Raw genomic sequence first — 14,146 nt, 5'->3', positions numbered from 1 at the left:
TATCTGTGGCTACTACAGTATGTCATTTTTCTTTAGAAGTTCCAGAGGCTGAACCAAGTGAACCTTAGAGGCTTTAGTCTGGAAGAAGCCGCTGTATCATGGTCATCTTCCCACTCCTGTGCGCTAATATCAGGCTGGCAAGAGTCATGGCATGGTATGCCAAAGAGTTTCTTCTAATATACTAAATAAACCATTCCTTTGAGTTGCTATGCTAACAAACTGATGTCTTACTTTGGCTCACTAAAACCATTGTCTGCAAAACCCATTTTCCATTTATTTTTGACTTATTAGGATAACACGTGGACAAAATGCTATGCAGCAAAGGAAAAAAAAGTCAATTTTTGAAATGTCTATTGAACCAGAATGTGCCAAATATTTATATGCTAAGAGTTTCACATGCATTATGCAAGATGCTAGTTTCTTAAAGAGGAACTTAACTGAAGAAGTGCTTAAAAAAAATACACTTACCATCAATCTTACAGGGCAGTCTGATCCAACCGGTGTCTTGTATCCGGTCCCGTGTCGTCCCGGCACCCGTCCCCGAGCTGGCGCTCCGGGCGTCGCTGTCTTTTACTCTTCTTCCTGGTTCTTCATCCCACATCACCAGACCCAGGTGCGAGATCTGGTGACGTAGGATAAAAAAAGCATGCAAATTTTTGTCTTTTCGCAAAAAGACTCCTGCGCATGCCCGAGGTGCCAGGAACACCCAAGAGCCTCCCGGGATGCGTTACGCAGGTATCCTGGGAGGCTTTGCGCTTCCATTCATTCTCGATCGCCTAGGCCATCGAGAATTAGGGGGCAGTGCTGCACCCTTTTTTTTTTTAAAAAAAAAAGTTTGTTAGATTTAAAAAAAAAAACAGAATTTTTACCTTACATAAAAGCAGAATTTTTACCTTACATAAAAGGATTGTGTAATTTCTGAGTTTAGGTACGCTTTAAGGTCTGTCTATTTTTAAAAATGAATGTAGCCAAACCATTGTGTGAAAGGCACCAGTAATTTGGAGAAGCCTATGGATTGTTTTTTAATAGACTGCCTTATAAAACTAATAAGATATTATCATCAGTTAATAATATAACATATGTTACTTACTTGGTGTGCAGATATTGAATATTATTAGTGCACATGAAGTGTCTGAAAACCTGTATATATATTTGTAACACGTGCACTAGAGAATCATTCATTTTATTTATCTTTTGCTTGTTGCAATATGTTTTTAATGTGCTTTAATTGAAGTATCATTAATTCTAATGGGTCTGCTGGAAACCACACCAAAACAAGAATAAAGGCTTTCTAACCCTGGTCCACACACTTCATTTTTTGGATTTCAGCTCCTTCAATGATTTAAGCTTGGAATCACATGTTGGCATTACCACAGCTTCCTGTACAGTATTTAGAAAGCTATGTACAGTATCCTGATGGCTTCTCCTACCAGTCATGATCTGCCCTCATTGCATAGAGAAGCACAAAATCATAGAGATGATCTACTTGTGTCTAAAATAAGGTCAGTAATGAAAACAGAAATGTTTTATTTATTAATTTCATTAGCAATGCTGATTGAATCAGGGGGCGGGTTAAGCATAATATAAGCAAATGAAACTTCAGTTTCTACTTCACAACATCCCTTCTACTTCTGCAGTATTTATCTGTATTTATTACTGTACTTCAAACAAAAGTAAATAGCAATTAATGTAACTATGTATTTACAAAAAAGAAAAACATTCATTAATTACACTGCACAACAACGATTTTGCTACTGGGAAAAACACATGTGATTTACATGATATCGAGTGTGCTGATTCCAAATCTGAAATAATTTGTCTATCACGTACGTAGATTTTAAGTTATAGGCGTGCTATAGCTGTTCAAATGGTCGGTAATAGGGTAATGTATTTTTACATGGGAGCATTATAACAGTTGCAGCTACCACTATGCCTGCTGCTGCCTCAGCTGAATCACGTCCCCTGGTGGCATGCATGTTCCAGCAGCGGCTGGGCATGTCTGAGCAAATCAGTGAGCTGATGTCAGAAATAGGTATATAACAGGTATATATAAGGTACAAAACCATCTTATTGAATAGTACAGCTAGGCCATAGTGAGTCTGTTTTGAGCTAAAGATTAATAGACATAGCTATGTTATAAACCGTACAATTTTTGCTATATTTGTGGCAAATATATCCCGTGTGATCAACGCAAGAACCTAACCAAGAGGGTGAGATTTGCTGACAAGTATTACTTTGGATGTTAAATTGGAGATCAGGATAAAAGCTGGGCACCTCATATCTGCTGTCAAGTGTGTTGCATTGGCCTGACACACAATTTTTGAATGGGAAAAGGAATAAAATGCCTTTTGCTGTGCCTATGGTTTGCCTTGAGCCAAATACCCATCACTTGGACTGGTAATTCTGTATGAGTAAAATTGCTGGGTTTTTGAAGAAGACTAAGTCAAAAATTGTCTATCCTGATTGTGAATCTGCCACGATGCAGAGAATCCAATGCCAGTCACTCCTACATCTGTTGTTACTGACAGTGACATGTTGGATGAGAAACAGGAGGATGATGTCGATGTTAATGAATGGTAAGAACCCCAATTTGAAGAGGGTAAGCCACATTTTATAAGCCAATCAGATTTAGATGATCTAGTAGGGGACCTGTCTTTGTCAAAAAAGAAGTCTGAACGGTTTGCCTCCAGATTAAAGAAGTGGAATTTGCTACAAAAAGAAACAACTTCACAGTTTTGTGATCGTCACACAAAGTTTGCAGGTTATTAAAGCTGGAAAACGACATTTGCTTCTGTACCAACATAAGTGGTCTGTCGATGGAGTTAGGTTGCGAATACATACCAGAGCAGTGGAAACTCGAGGAAAGCAAGTTTGAAAGCTGTATTGCTGCATAAAGGTAACGAAAAAACTTCTTACTCTTGCTCATGCCGAAGGAATGAAAGAGACATACGAATCCATGGAGGTAATTTTGAAATTGATTAACTATTCAGATCACAAGTGAAACGCTTGTGGTAACCTGAAGGTGGTGGCACTCCTTTTTGGCCTGCAATTGGGATATACAAAATATATGTGCTTTCTGTGCCTGTGGAACAGTTGTGATGACAGCAACCATTACAAAGTGAAAGAATGGCCACCCAGACCTGAACACACTGTTGGCCAGTACAACGTGAAGCATAAATCACTCATTGATCCACAGAAAGTTTACCTTCCGCCACTTCATTTTAAACTTGGATTAATAAAAAACTTTGTCCGTGCTCACTAATCGTGATAGTATGGCTTTTCAATATCTGAAGGACAAGCTTGGAAAAGTTATAACAGATGCTAAACTGAAAGCAGACATTTTTGTTGGTCCCCAAGTCCACAATTTGATGCGTGATGCCACATTCAGAAACAAACTCAACCCACTTGAACTTGCTGCTTGGGATTCATTTGTGCTAGGTGCACAAAACTTTCTGTGCAACCAGTGAGCTGAAATCCATGCTGAACTCATGAACAACATGCTAACAGCATACCATCAACTTGGCTGCCCAATGTCACCTAAAATTAATTTCTTACATTCCCATCTGGACTTCTTCTCACAACATTTGGGTGATGTGAGTGATGTACAATGGGAGAGGTTCCACCAGGACATTTCTGTTATGGAAACAAGATATCAAGGCCGGTGTAACCCCAACATGATGGGCGACTACTGCTGATTTCTGCAACGGGAGAAATCGGAGAGCCACAAACGCAAAAGCAAGTGCCTGAAACACTTCTGAAGTGTACATGTGTGTTGAACAAGGACTCAGGTGAATATTGTGTATTTGTATATGTTGTTGCAACATAAAACTACGCTTTTGTAATGTCATGGAACTATGAGGCAAAAGTTAGTATGCATAGAGATTACATAGTAACTGCGGAACGAGAGAATGTAGCTAATCGTGTCTATACCCGTAATTAATTTAGGATTGAACTGTAGATTTAGATTCAGCACACTTGATTTAGTATAGAACACATGGATTAGACAAAGAACAGACAATATTTGTTTTTTGTGATGCAGTGTTAATATTACAATTACTTAAAGTTGATTTGGGTAAGTAGTTTGAGCTATTTTGCAAATCCAAATACAGCAGCACCAGCACTATCTTAGGCAGTATTAGCAGCCATTCAGGCTTGGCATTCAGTGATCTTCTTATAAGTATTAAAAAATTATACAGAGACAGTAAAGTAACTTGGGGTGAAATTGAATTTACATTAATTATCAGGCTGCAGTGTTAGGTGCATATATTTCAGTTCTGTATTTTTGTTCCTTGTTAGAACAATGTCACTTTTTTATTTGCATTTACAGGAAACTAACATTTGTTACCAAATAATAATACATGGCTTTTATGTATGTATATATATATATATATATATTTATTTATATATAAATATATATATATATATATATATATATATATATATATATATATGGACAATGAAGTTTATGCATCTATTTTCTTATTTTCAGTTAACTTTTGGTGTCCTCAGAGTTTATTGTCTATTACTTTTCAGAACTAGTTTCATTTCAGTTTGGTATATCCTTCATTTTGGCATTGACTCTGACATTTAAAATCCTTTAACATCTGTACAGATGTTTAATGGCGATCACAAAACAACCAAGGTTGAACGACTGCTATTGTTTCCTAATGGGGCGGATGCAGTTGAGTGCCTCCCACTCATCCTCCCTCCTTCAATCCCTGTAGAACAGAACAGCCCTGTCTGTACATGTTCAATAATTGTTGCTGGAAATTATCTTTAATTATCGTTTCCAGCAACAATTACTGAGCGTGTGAACCTAACCTAACTAAACCTGTGCTTCACCTTCACTGGCTATGGGTTTACTTAACAGCACCAGAAAGAGTTAGCGCTTTGCTATCCTGTGCTGCAATGCTGCCCCAATTTTCTGACCTGCTCCACACAGTACAGCTCACTGTATGTTTAGTAGGATAATTAGGTTTTTTTTGCACATATAGAACAGATATAACAAAATGCTCTTTAATAAGAATTTAACTAACCAAAGAGGAAACATAAAAAAAAAAAAAGAAGTTCATTGTTAAGGTTTTCCTATATTTTTTGCGGCATTTTCATAGAAAGGTCAGCACAGGCAGTCCTCACATTTTTTAACATACTGTAAATATATAAGTTTGAGCAAGCAAAAAAAACTGAGCTACAGGTATCTGTGACGCAGGCATCACACAACCATTGAACTAAATACACCTTAAGCTAACAGGGAGGGTGAAAGGTAGTAGTGTTTGAGCTGAATTTGTGTTTTTAGACGAAGCAACACCTTTTGAATGAAAGCACGCTTATACCAACTCCTTAAGAAGTTTAGACTACAGAGCTGTCTCTAAAAACTGGCCCCCCTTCAGCTGAGTCCCATATGTTTCTCTTGGCATGTGCTCTGTGTCTGCTTGGCTGGCGTTAATGCAGGGATATTAAATTGATGAAACACAGAGCTCTTGATCCTTTCAGTGGGACTTCTATTTAGGTAATGGCAGGCTTGGACTTTATCAACCACCTGCAATTGTCCAAATTTAAGAAAAAAAAAAAGGAGGGAGTTATGAAAAGTAAGAGAACAGTAGCAGATGGGAGGAAAATTCCTGAAAATATGTGCATTCTTCCCAGCCTAGTAAGGTGAATATTTCCCGGGTTTTTGTATGCAATGTTTTTTTTTTTTTAAAGAAAGGGTTGGCATTATTCACCGGACAGCCCCAGTCAGAAGTTGTTGATCCTGAAGTCAGTGTGGACATCCGCATTTGTTATGTGATGTCTTTGATTAAATAAAATGAGTCTCCATATGTAAAGTCTAGACTACACAAGTATGTTCCTCTTTCATGCACTTGATGACCTCTATAACTGCATAAATCTATAAGTACAACTGCTACATACCAGACAGAATTCTTTTAAATATCTGTTAGAGTGGGGATATCAATTATTTCCTTGGCCAGTGAAATTAGTTACAGAGATACAGCTTGGTAAGTGTTTAGTAATCAATGAAAGACAATGGGGCCTGTTTATCAAAAAGTGGGGAACAGAATGAGCCAGATTTATTAAAGCTCTTTAAGACTGAAGAAGATAGACAATCGTGGAAGTACCTGCAAGCCTGAAATGGATCTTGCACAGGACTGAAAATATTCTTCGAGTCCAGGATTTAAAGCATTTGCTAACTAAAAGCAAATTATTTTTAAGAAATCCATACCAAGTTTACTGGATCACCCAGGTTCTCATATGATAGTCTATCTTCTCCAGTCTTGAAAAGATTTATTAAATCAGGTCCATCTTAACATTTATTAGTGTAGAATTGTTGTTATTTGTCTGGTGAGGAGTTTTGTACCACTTGACAAATAACCCCCTAAAAGTTTTAGTAAATTTGCACTTTGACCACATTGCTCCTACATCATATTGAGCAAAGCAAAGGCCTGTGTTGCTGAAAGTGCAGGGGTCTTCACATGTGACTAGGCCAACAGCCAAGAACCAACAATATCACATTCAATGATATACATGAAATTAGTTGCTGCATTCCTGGAGGCTTAATAGATTGGCAGGAGGATATAGGAAGGGCAAGTATTTGTTGTTGGGAAAAGAGGGGAATAAAAGTAAACCTGTTACTTACCCATACATGGACAGTAGCACAAATCTTTGCCACAACTCTTTGGCATACAAGCACAGATTGGCTATAAATCAGACCTTGTACCAAAAAAGCAAAGACTATCATGTATATATGCCCCTCCTTTCTAAAACTCTGAAGTAAAAGGAAAAAAAGTCACTATACACACTTTCCTCCAAGTTTCTACCCTCTCCGATTCAAACCTCCCAATGCCAGGGCACCTTCTCACAAGATTGGTGGTATGCAATATTCCCAGGTGCTCTTTTTACCCCTTTTGACAAAGTCCAGGAATCCAAGAAAAGGGCTACAACCCTTCTGCACCAATGATGAGAACCTAAATTCATCATGAAGTAGCTTCCCCTGATGTTCATTTTGTCTGCTCACCAGGTCCACATTGGTTGCTTCCATAATTGGTCTGCCCCTTGCCACGTGTCCAGGATATTCCGAGCACTAAAATGCAAGTGGTGCATGGCCACACTGGTAGGTAGTGGAGCAGATATGGGAGAGTGGCCTTTTTTATCTTATTAACTAATGTAATCATTCTTATAAAGGTCTATAATTAGACCAAAGGGAGAAACAATGAGATAAGACAGACAAGGAGGAACCATCCTTACAAATAAGGGTAAGTTTAGAAATGTCTACCTGAACAACATTAAACCCTACTAATCAAAACTAGTGCTGCATACCAGAAACACACAGTATAGCAGAGAACAGACAATATAAATGCACCAGATACAAAAGGTACAGCCAAAAAAAATACAAACTAGAAGCCTAAGCAGCTTGGTTTGAGAATATTTGGGAGATCTAGATCAGATATTAACCATGATTCTATATTTTTCTCTAACAACCACATCTGAAATCACAATCAGGTAACATATACAGTATAAAAAAAGTGCATCTGACTTTTAGGAATCTATATTTTTTCAGCTTTGGGCCAGTTTTGTGTCAATCTTTTGGTCCGAGACATCACTGTGAACTTTGCTTCTTACTTCCTGGCATGGTAAGACATTATGAGAAATCTGTCCACAGGGAACATAGACTGCAAAAAACACCTATTTTCAATAACATGTTAAAGTGTTAATAGTTTTTTAGTTAGTTTGTTCCACCCCAAAGGAAAGCCCCAATGGATAATCAAATAGGAGTGGACTCCTATTTGCCCGACCTGTGACATATCGTGTATCTTCGGGAGGAAGAAAAGAAGAGGAGGGAAGGAAAGCCAGGCTTTTGAAGGGTAACCAGAGTTAAATTTAAAAACACAAAATGGTATTGTTCCAACAACATAGTTTAAAAGATTAAGAGTTGTGTCTCTATAAAAGAATCCTGGGCTAACATATAACCACCAGTTTCGCAGAAAATAGCAATATAGTTTAGTATCAAACTAGGTTAGGCATGGCGGTAAGGTGTCCCACCTGACACATTTTAAAAGGGACGGCTGCCCGCAACTCACCCACATACCACAACGAAAATACTCCATACGAGAAGACAACAATTTATCTTCCCCTGCTGTCATTTACTTCTACTAAGACAGACAGAGATGTCATAACCATTGTGCATTTGAAAGTCCTGGAATAAACATTTCAAGCTTCTATCACACTGTTCATTCCACTCGGACATCTGGAAACACCAGCAGTACGTCCAAATTTATATCCGTCTCACTATCAAATCACTTACAAGTAGCAATTCAGTATCACAAGGCTCTTAATGCAGTAAAAAGCCCCAGCAATATTACTAGGTAAGTCATGTTTAGTTTCTTTTTTCCTTTTTTCTTTATTGATTCATTGTAAACATCAGTCTAACCTTCAGTCAATGCATATATATGGACTGTTAATACTGTATATTATTATAAATTCTAGAGTCTCCCCTTACCCCTGAGGAAGCCCGGTTCGGACAAAACGCATCAGGTGGGACACCTTACCACCATCGCTAACCTAGTATGATACTAAACAATATTGCTATTTTCTGCGAAACTAGTGGTTATATGTTGGCCTAGGATTCATTTATAGAGACACAGTTCTTAATCTTTTAAATTATGTTTTTAAATGTACCTCTAGTTGCCCTGGTAAAGCCTGGCTTTCCCTCCCTCCTCTTCTTCTCTTCCCCCCACAGATACAAAATGTGTTAATAGTTTGGTCGGGTTATTACTATTGCTTGTATCTTTATGATCAGATGGGAACTGCTCCAATAGTATTTTTGTTCCATCATCATGGGTTGCCACAGGGACCGAACGTGAGGCACTTTAAACAGGTAATGGACCGCTATAAAAGCTTGACAGAAAAAGTAATTCTTCCCAAATCTATTCATAACCTGTGGTCTTTGTATAAGAGCGTTCAGCTTTTGTATGGTGATCAATGCTTTGATCACTGTACTGTTACACTAAAGGGGCAATTAGTAACTCCATTTACTTGGATACAGCAGCCGATTACCATATTTTAAGTGGCATATGTGGCATATTCTACACTTCAAAAGTGATAATCACTTTAAAATTGGTAGTCAGGGTGTTTGCAACAAACACCACTGACCTCAATCGTGGTTATAATGGCTTAAAATAGTGCTTCCATGCAATTTTTGATTGTTCCTTAACCACCTGAGCGTTACACTGATTTCTAGATTTCTGTTCCAAAAGCGTCACAGGTTTTCATGAAATTTTTTTTTTTAAATTGTAGACCTGTAACTTACAGAAATATGTCCGAATAGGGTTCTAGTAGATATCATGAATATAAAAAATGTTTGAAACACACAATCATGTAAAAAAAAAAAAAAAACCTTTAATAAAATTAAAGGAAAAACACAAAAATCAGCTTAAACAAGAACACATAAATAAATGAAAAATACTGAAAATGCGATAATTCGGTATAATGTATAGTAATATATTTTTCTAAAACACCTCCCTAGTGTCCGTCACATACCTATAGACAAAACCACATAAATATATTTTCTATTATTTTGTATTGGATTGGATACAGGACTTTGTATTAAATCCAATACAAAAAATTTGAATTTTCCGCTACGACCCTCATCGACGGGCGCACGCACGCACATCACCAGGAATCGCCGAGGGACGCGTACGCAAATGCCGGGTATTCTAATTCTTTCCAAACTTCCATGCAAAAAGTGTTACATTTTTTGCATGGAAATTTATTTTGGATTGTAGGCTCTAATTCACCGAATTACCGCATAACTCACCAAAATATGTCCAAAATTTTATAAATTTAATAATTAAATTTTTTTTTTATAAAACATAAAAAAAACATAAAAAAAAAAATCTTTAAAAAAAACTAAAAAAAAGTTAAAAAAAAAAAAAGTGTAAAATGTAATGTACAGTAGCTTATATAATATATATATAATACAATTATATATATATTATATAAGGATTTCTTTGTATTGAACTCAATACAGCTTTTTTGTATTGAGTTCAATACAAAGTAACTCAATGCAAAATTTTGAATTTGCCGCCCCGCCTCCCTCCCGCGCCGACGCACGCAGCGACGTCACCGGGAAACCCCGGTGATCGTCTCTGCACTCGCCGGCTGGACACCGAAGAAGACAGACGTGTCCGGAGGAGCGGAGGGAGAAGGTGAGTATTTTTTTTTTTTTTTTTGTCCAGCGATCGACGCTGGACAGTGACAGGCACAGGGATAGGGACAGGGAGAGGAGGGAGAGGAAGCCGGCTGGCTTAGAAAAGAAAGCCAGCTGGCTTTCTCCTCTAAGCCGGCCGGCTTTTTCTTTTAAGGAGAGGGACACCCGACGCTGGAGGACGACGCTGGAACATGGACCCGACGCTGGAACACGGAACCGACGCTGGATTAGCACAGCGGGACCAGGTAAGTGGGGATTTTAGTGTAGGCGAAAAAATACGGGGTTATCCAAAAGAGCAAAAATATTTAGTGCGAGAAATTACGGGCTTAGCGGTTAGGGGGTTAATGATTGTTTGCAAAGGTTGTATATTGGTTGTTTGTTTAGTTTAAAAGACAGCATCCATGTAATAATTCACAAAACAACTGAATTCATTTGTATCATTTAACAGTGCTTAGGAACAAGTCTGTGCATGTTTCAAGGTATAGCATTCTGCTGGTTTGTACTTTACAAAAAAATCAAAACCTCCTCCATAAAGTAAACTGGTAAGAAGATCAGTTTAACATCAGACTAAAAAAAGCCACATTGTAAAAATAAAAAGCCTACTTTTTGGGAGTAACAATTTATTGGATGTATAAACCAACCTGGTTTTAAAGGGGTGAATGGTTAGGACCTGCATCATGTTTTTATTGTTGAGATTCTCTTTATTTGTCCAGATGACCAAGTGTCACCTTGTGTACTGGTGGCAACTGGGAATTTTCCTCCCTTTGGAGAAGTAGCTAGTAGTAGTTAATAACATTCAACTTGATTTGATCTGTAATGAAGAAACAATTTGCAGCTTACCCAAGTTTCTTCTTCTATGTAACTCCTATTAACTCTCATTAATCCTATCTCAGTCAGATTCTGATTGGTTAAGAGAATGGGAGTTAGAATAAATTGTGGACCCGAAGAAAATTTTATATTTGCTTGTAAAACAAGCTTTGAATAAAGTCATTATAGTTTCTCTTTATTACAAATGCATATAGTCTAACATTCCTGGATTATTTTTTACTGAAATTGAAATGTCCAGAAACTATGTTTTGGAAATAATACAATCATGTTCAATCTGCTCTCAAATACAAAAACTATTATCAATCACATGATATAGACTGCTCACATACACAGGATGCAAAGGCTGAACAAGAACCTAATGTATGTATAGTGAAAAGCAAACACAATACTGTTCAAAGATTTATTTTTTAAAAAAAAACCTTTTACAAGAAAAGATGGATGGATAATAATGATCGATAATCTTTTTTGTATAATGGCTTCAACTACTGAAATGGTGTAATGTATTTACATATTATGTTACAATATTATGAAAGGACCATTTTCTCTACATCTGATGCAAAGATTATACAGGATGTTTTATAAGATATAATGTATATTACACCCACCCCTTAGACAATAAGCTCAATTGGACAGGGTCATTTGGATGGATGACAAGCAGGCTTGCCTTCTGCAGCCCGTTTTATGATGGCGCTTTTTAAATAAAAGTTATTTATGAATGAGGTTAATTGTACTAAAGATATATTGTCTGTTCACTTAGCAAAGTGAATTATCATTATTTAGGGACATTTCCACTTACCTTAGTTAATGATGTGAAGTTGAGTGTTGACTTCAACCATCCAATCATGCGCAAAAAAAATAATTTACACATTTCCTGGTACATAATGGGGTATTCTTAGCACAGTCCCACAGTCACAGTAAGGTGATAATTCACTTTGCAAACTAAACAGCCTAAACTCCTTCTTTAGTAAATCTATCCTGATATTTAAACATCATTCCCACATCCTTTGTGATAATTGCATAGGCTTCATACCGGGGGCTAAAAATGAGCTATTGGCACACCATATAGCACGGCATAACATAAAAAACTAATAATGTGATAAGGACATGTCTGTTCATGGGCAAGATTTTATTAGTAGATTTGTACCTTTTATGTATTAATGTTATGTAAATTGCAAAATAAAATGGGATTACCTATTGACAAAAATAGTATGTGGAAATAATAATTAAACTTGTAAAATATGGGTCGATTGACCTTGAGACCAGTTTTTACATTCTTTTTTTGTCCTCTGTAGATGATTTTGGGTTTGTTTCGATCTACAAATGTATATTGTATTTGACGTCAGTTTGAAAAGCGTTTTAGACTATTCAGATTAAAGTGACCGGTTCATTTGACCTGCAGCTGGCCTCATTCTGACCTGCATTTGACCTACTTTAAATGGCATTTGCATTTTTATGTAATTTTAAAGAAACAATTCTGCCGCAATCAAAAGCACGTCAACACAGACCCTTTAGTAGCTATAACTTATGAAAGTTTTTTATGTTTAGTGAAATATTATGCAGTGTTGATAACTGAATCTTGCAATCAATTTGTCTTCACACAATTTGTATTTCTTCAGTTTTGCATTGATATAGATGGTGATTGGGATTTGAGCAGTCAGGAGTGCAATGACTGTAGCCCTGTCTAATAGTGCAAATATTTGTCACAATTTAATACAACTGTACCATAATACCTCTGTATGTTTGCCACACTGGGATCACAAATAGCTGGTAAGAAAAACATCTGATTACTCATTTATCATCTGTCGTTGACAGGCTATAGCAGAGTTTCTCAACCAGGATTCCGTGATACCCCAGGGTTTCTTCAGAGGTTGCTAGGGGTTCCTTGAGCAATGAGCAGTCTGTGCCTCTTAAGTCAGTTCACCTGACACCAATGATTTTTTCGGTTGCCTAAAAGGTGATAAGGGTAATGGTGACATTCTTCCAACTAACCAGCAATGTAAGAGGCATTCTTTCTAATGACCACCAGGCTAATGTACTGTGAGCTGTGAAAATAGTAATTATAGCTGAGGCTCCAAAAGACATGAAAGTTATTTCAAGGGTTCGCCCATATTAAAAAGGTTGAGAAAGGCTGGTCTATAGTCATATTAGATGATACACGTGGATGCTAAAACATTTGGGGTGTTTCCAAACAATGGTAAAAAGGATTAACATATTCCCTGGTTGCAACATGCTCCCTGTATGTTTGCAACTGTAAATTTTACCAGTCGACCTACAATAAATAGTAGATTATGTTGACACACTTAAGATTGTACTACATGGATGTTCCTTAACTCATGTCAAAGTTCAGAAAAATTCTGCCTCATACTATCACGAATGCAATAACTGTATTTAAACTTCTATAAAATTGGTACTTGTACTCACTCACTCATACACTGAACAGTAAATCCCTTTCTTCCCACGTTAGTGCACAGGGAAATACTGTCGATTTTTCCGACATAAACAGGTACTGAAATAGTCAATCTCTTCACAGGTTAATCCTTGTAATTTGAATCAAAGTTCTTATTGACTGCTAAGCTTATGCTGAATTTGAAAGTGCATTCTGAACAAGCTATGTACAGAGGACATATTCAGTAATGACTTTTTGATGTAGCGTGTTCATTCAGTGAAGTAGTCAAATGTATCTGAAATTGGAGCTCCATGGTCTGGAGGTGCATGAAGGGAGCAAAGGGAACAGGAGTGCAATGATTCAAAAGTGCAAATGTTTAAATAGCATGGAGTTATTTATTTGCTAGAAATTGCAGGGATGTCATGTAGGTGTGTGGAATTTTATCCTCTCCGATTAGAGGAATAAAGATACATGCATGTATAGTTAAAATAACCAACAGACTTTATGGAGTATGGATGATAGCACAACACAGACAGTGTAATTCACATTGTATATTACAAATACAAGTTGCCACATATATATTTGTTCTTTTATTTGGGAACAGTTTTTTTTTATGTTTGTTGCTGATTATGGCCATAAGAATGAAGATTAGCAAATTATAATTAGGATAGCATGCCTGGGTTGCTTTAAAGCTGTACAAAGTGTTAAGAAGCAGTGTACAGACTTAG

At 37.0% G+C, this 14,146-nt stretch overlaps 1 protein-coding gene across 2 annotated transcripts in view; it reads right to left on the bottom strand.

Moving 5' to 3' along the window:
- Positions 1-14,146, bottom strand: part of ADAMTS3 (ADAM metallopeptidase with thrombospondin type 1 motif 3) — a 130,377-nt gene that overhangs the window by 65,650 nt on the left and 50,581 nt on the right. The window lies entirely within an intron of this gene.

The sequence above is a fragment of the Pyxicephalus adspersus genome, chromosome 3, assembly GCF_032062135.1.
Source record: "Pyxicephalus adspersus chromosome 3, UCB_Pads_2.0, whole genome shotgun sequence".
Taxonomy (NCBI): domain Eukaryota; kingdom Metazoa; phylum Chordata; class Amphibia; order Anura; family Pyxicephalidae; genus Pyxicephalus; species Pyxicephalus adspersus.
This window is presented reverse-complemented; position numbering and strand designations above follow the sequence as displayed.